General features: G+C 45.5%; 1 long non-coding RNA gene across 1 annotated transcript; it reads right to left on the bottom strand.

Moving 5' to 3' along the window:
- Positions 1-2198: 2198 nt before the first annotated feature.
- LOC107977285 lies at positions 2199-5397 on the bottom strand. Its single transcript, XR_004768865.1, has 3 exons — positions 4800-5397; positions 3939-4378; positions 2199-2652 (listed from the first exon to the last, which is right to left on the bottom strand). It is a non-coding gene; the product is annotated as an uncharacterized LOC107977285 (long non-coding RNA).
- Between the last annotated feature and the right edge of the window lie 247 nt (positions 5398-5644).

Here is a 5644-nt window from a genome sequence, read left to right as displayed (position 1 = left end):
GCCCTGCACTCAACATCCAGCAGTTACATGGAAATGTGGAGGAACAAACCTCCAAGGTCACTGGCTGTAATGTCAGAGTGGTTGGCATTTTCTTTGTTCAGGCTTGTGTTCTATAGAGAAATTCCTGAATTAGCTAGTGTTTTGATCAAAGCACAGTGTCAGTTCTGTGCTAGGATGGATTCAGACTTGCCCCAGATGTGTGACAAGAAACATTTCTAACCCATGCCCTGCCAGGCTGTTCTCTGCCAGCTTCATGAGCAGTCTACTGGGCAGAGATGAAGGAGATGACTCCCATCTTTCCCAGACACCCCTATCTTCTTACCAGTGATGAGATAGATAAATATTTGCAAGGGCAGGGACACGGTGCACTTAAATCCCTCATTGTTTAGGATTTAACTAATTTCATCAAGTCCTGTTTTATACCATATACAAGACATCGGGGTTTCATTTTAGAGCAGTTTTGGGTTCACAAGGAAGTGGATCAAGACCTACAGTTTTCATGTGCCCCTTACAACCAAATGCATGATATTTTCTTAAGAAAGAATACTTACTATTTCTTTGAATATTGCATGAACACAATTCTTTTTACATTCTTAAAATCTGAGACAATGATTGTATTTTGCCCTTCTTTATGCTTCTTGTAATGTTAGGGCTTTTTTTGTAAATGAAGAATTTGTTTTCATTTGCTATGGTCTTTCTGCGTGTAGATCTAACACAGAAAATCTGCAGACACCTGGTTGGGTCCCCGGAGCCTCATTGGTTTAATTCTGTCCTGAAAAGATAGGATCAGAGGTATGGTATACATAAGGTATCTAATCATTGCTTGAAAACTTGAATGAAGACATGTAGTTCCATGGGAAAAAGACAGTAGGTTTTGGCTAAATGATTTTTTTCTATGTTCCCTATGCTCCAGTGAAATGATGACATTTGTGCACGAAAGCAAATGTTTCCACTCACTGTGCAAGGAAAGTGCTAGCAGGGAGTGAAATCCTTTCTCTGGGTTCTGAAACTCTCTGGAAAGATTACTAGTCTATGACACCGTAGAATCTACAACTGAAGCACTGGCACTTCTCCTTCTTGCAGTTTCTAATTGATGCAGCTCTGCCCTCTATGGAATGTCAGTGGTGAATTTTGGTTAAGAAAAGTACATCAGCTAATCATTTTGGGGTGTTTGATCAGTGCTGGAATACAAAGTGCTTACAATATATTTCCATAAAGAAAACTTTATTCCTTTCCCTTTTAAAAATGTGGGCACATCACTTCTTTCACTTTCATAGGTCAGTGGGCATGAATGAGCTCTGTTTTCGTATTATAAAGATGACTTACAAACGTCCTGAATCTGCTGCCGTCCACAGACCAGAGGCATGGCTCTGGGGAAGTTTGGTGGAGAGCTGAGTCCTCCTGGGAACTCTCCAGGGATGATGGGAGAGCTGCCACAAGTCCAAGTGCTTTGTACAATCTCTTCCAGTGCCTTCCCAGAAAACGTTTCCAGTACAGCAGAGAGAGGTTAAAATGGTTCATAAATCTGTAACAAATCTGTTGACGATAAAATAATTCCTGTCAAACTAGAATGGCTTAAAGATTCTGGGAAAAAATAGAATGTCCTCTTTAGTTCTCAGCTAGTGGCTGAACGTCCTCCTCGTTCTATTGCTCCTCCTCCTCCTTGTTTCCTCCTCATCTTCTTCCTCTTCTTCCTCACAAACAAGTGTGATTTATTTATTTATTCTACTATGACTTAGGTAGCTAGAGCTTGAACTAATTAAAACAAACTCCCAAACAAGGATTCACCAACCCAACTAAAAAGCCATTCCATTTATTTTATGTACCAGTGTGATGCTATCTATGAAAGCACTCTCTCTGTCCTGTTGGAGGGGGTCTGAGCATCACTTTTAAACAGACTGCAGATGAAAACAAGCCATAAGAGGCGCATAGTTATGTCTTATCTTCAAAGAAGGGTGACCTAGTCCCTACCTCAGCTCCTTCCTATAGTAGGTAATTACCAATACGGAGTCAGGTAGAAATATAAGGGCATTTAATAGGGAAAAGCCTTACTTACAGAGCGAACCAGCCAGCCGGTGGTAGTCTGTACAGCAAGAAGCAAAGAGAAACCGAAACCGAAAACAGTCCCCCTACTCACTCTGACCACGCCCTCACAAGCCCTCAGGTACTCCTGTAGCCAGCCCCTAAGAAGGCGTGGCTACAGCTTCCCCTACACCTTCCTTTGTGTTTATAGGTTTAAAATTTTTCTTTGTCAACAGAGGAGACAAGGCAAACATTCGTAGAAACCTCTGCAGAGGTGGGAGGAGAAGCAATTCACATCATTATGTACTTTAATACACCAATCCCTGACCGCAGCATGGCAATCTTCATCCCATATAATGTTACTATTACACTGTTAATGGATAAAGCTGGGGAATAGGGGCTGAAGGGCTCAGGTGTTCTCAGGCTCATCCTACTCCTAGTTAGTTCAGTTGGGTTTTGTTATGACCTGGATTATTAGGTACTTTTCTGTGATGAAATGTCATGACTAGAAGCAACTTAAAGAAGAAAGTTCATTTTGGCTAACAGTTCCAGAGGGTTAAGTCAGTAGCGATGGGGAGCATGGCAGCGGGTGGTTGAAACAGGAAGCTGGCTCATCCGAACATCAGGAATCTGAGAGGGAAGTAGAAGTGGAATACTGATTAGGATTAGGGTTACAGCCAGTGTCTGAAGTATGGCTGGTATCACATCCCCTTTTTCCAACAGTTCGCACCATCTTTCATTGCTTCCTAGTCCTGCCCATGCCATCACCACAGCCTTTACTGCCCCACTGTCGGCTAACTTGATGGTGTGGCCTCTTCTTCCTGCCCCCAACACCATGGTCCCACCCACTTCCTGTTCTTGATTTGTCCTTGCCCAGCCTGATCATCTGTATCCTTTATTTTTGGAGAGTGACACGCCAGCATCCGCTTGCCTGAGGAAGGAAACTGGGGCTTGTTTTCAATGTCCCTCCTTTATCCATCCCACCTGGGATCTTCTGACACGATATCCCTCAGTTCTTGGTCCTCACTGCACAGTCCTCATCTGGACCACTTTTGTCTGTCTCCCAGATGATCTTAGTAGCTTCTCACAGGTCCCCCACCTCTACTCCTGCTCTCTGATGTCTCCCACAGCAGTCAGAACATTTCTGAGCCTGATTGTATAAGCCTTATTGTATCAATAACCTTCAACCTTTCTGAATTCCTGCTGGTCAGAGGATAGACCCCACATGCTTTGACTCTGTTGCCTCTGAATGGCTACCTACTATACCTCTTCCCCTGCCCTCCCCTCCTCAACCTTCCCCTCCCATCTCTTGTCCCCCTGCCCTCCCCTCCCTATTCTGCTTTTTTAAGGCAGGGTCTTACTATGTAGACCAAGCTGCCCTTGATCTAACATATCTACTTGCTCCTGCTTCCCAAGTGCTGGGATTAAAGATCCATACCACTGTTCCTACCCCAGCATCTTCTCTCAAGGCCATCTCTCCAGCAGTGCTGAGGTTGTTTTGAAGCACTATGGTTACTGTATCTTTTGATTTTAATACAGCATCCCCAACCTCTGCAACCAAGGCTCCTAGTTAATGACAACTTATCCTTGGTATTTCCTCTCAGACATCAGCTCTTCCATGGAGCCTTCCCACATGCTCCCATAACTGCTGTTCCCTGTATGCTGTTCTCCACTTCCTTCTCATCAGTAGCTGTGACTGATCAGACATAGGATGTGACAAGGGTTTGGTAAACACGCTCAGTGAATTACCTTCAGCTGTCACACAATCCCTCAGTCAGGCAGCACCTACGAGCCCACTGTTGTTAGCAGTTCATTTCCTGGAACTCAAGGTGAAGAGCTGTCCTCCGTGTAAATATTTTAGGTCTGTGGGTGTGATGGTTAGTTTCACGTCTCTACATGACACAATATAGACTCACCCAGGAAGGGGCTCTCAGTGAGGGAATTGTCTGGTTCTCTGGGGTCTTCCCATGTTTGAAGAGCTTCAAAGAGAAGGCACCACACTGCCCCTCTGGGGTCTAGCTTCTGCAGAATCTTCTGGGCCAAGTCTTTCACATCAGCAACCCCAATACTATCCTGGCTCTCCTTGGCCCTCTGTAAGTTTCCCATGTGGCAATGTCCTCTTTAGATACAGAGGACACAGAACTCTTCAGACTTACAGCCTTCTAAGATGTAGACACAGGTCTGGCCCTGTGTGCACTCCAGTCTTTCTATGGTTATCCTCTGGGTTCTTAGGGGACTTATGTTTTGACAGTCCTCACGCCTTCTGAGCAGAAGTCCCACTTTTTGTCTGAGATGTTCCCCAGGTCTGACGATTTGTAAAACAACTCTGAATGCAGAGTCACGACAGAGTTTTGACCTGGGGGTGACATGGAAAAGCACTGTTTAGCATCAGTGACTTGGCCCTGGACTTCCAAATCAATTGTTTAGGGGACATGAGAAGGCAGCAGGCACATCTCAATGCAGGATCACACCTTCATAGAGAGGTGCTAAAACTGTTTCGTGCTCAAAAGCTGCAAGGCATTGTACTTCAGAAACTCATTGCAACACCCCCTGATGCCTAGAATCAGCTCCAGTGGCCGAGGGCTCAGCTGTAAGGCCAAGGACTTCCTGAAGCTACATCACCCAGACTCCATTATCTTTCCCGGTGACCTCTAAAACTCTATCAGCCCTCTGTCACAATCATCACCTTCCCTGGGCTACAGCAGTTTAGATGAAGAGCTCAGATATTCAGATCTGATCTCTGTTCAAGAATAAGAATTGTTCTCATTAGTCTTTACCTGAGCCCTGCGCACAGCTTAGGATATGGGTGGGGTGGCTGGTGAGTGACCAGATGCTTCCAGAGCAGAGGACTTGCTTGTGAGTGGCCAGGCAGCTAAGGGTCCACCCTGCGCTTTCTTCCCAGAGAAGCTCAGCATGGTGTCTTTCTTTCTTTCTGCCTTGGTAGCTGGGGTTTCCTGCTCAGTCTGACTTCCCTGCTAGTCCTACAGAGGCTGCTTTGGGTGCTGAGCCACACTGTCTATCCCCTGAGTCAGTGGCTGCTGCCAGTTGTCCCCTCTGCACTTGTTCATGCTGAATCATGAGATGTAGATCCTACACTTCCGGCATGAGCCTCTTGGTGAAATAATTCCGCAGAGGTGACTCTGTGTTCCAAGATGAAATGTCACGCCCACTGAAGCTTCTCCCAGCTCATGACCACACGCTTCAGTCTCTTGTTTTGGAGCTGGCATTTTCTCAGGTCACCTCCATGTGACAATTAAGATATGTCAGAAAGGTGCTGCTGAAGCAACCACTTGCCTGGGTGGGCTGGGGAGACGGATCCACGGGTAACAATGCTTGCTGCATAACCATGTAGATCTGAGTTCAAATCCCCAGAACAGTCCCCTCCTGTAAAACAAACAAACAAACAAACAAACAAACAAAAGAACTGGTATGGTCCTGTGTGTGTCTATAACTTCCAAGCTATGAGATCACGTGGCTTTCTGGCAGTAAACCTAGTTCCAGGTTCATTGAGAGACCCCGTCTGGAGGGAATAAAGTGAAGAGTGACAGAGAAGGACTCTCGATGTGCTCTTCTGATCTTGAGCATATATGCATGTGTTTATGGGTACACACACACACACACA

This window comes from Cricetulus griseus, chromosome 3 (assembly GCF_003668045.3).
Source record: "Cricetulus griseus strain 17A/GY chromosome 3, alternate assembly CriGri-PICRH-1.0, whole genome shotgun sequence".
Taxonomy (NCBI): Eukaryota; Metazoa; Chordata; class Mammalia; order Rodentia; family Cricetidae; genus Cricetulus; species Cricetulus griseus.
This window is presented reverse-complemented; position numbering and strand designations above follow the sequence as displayed.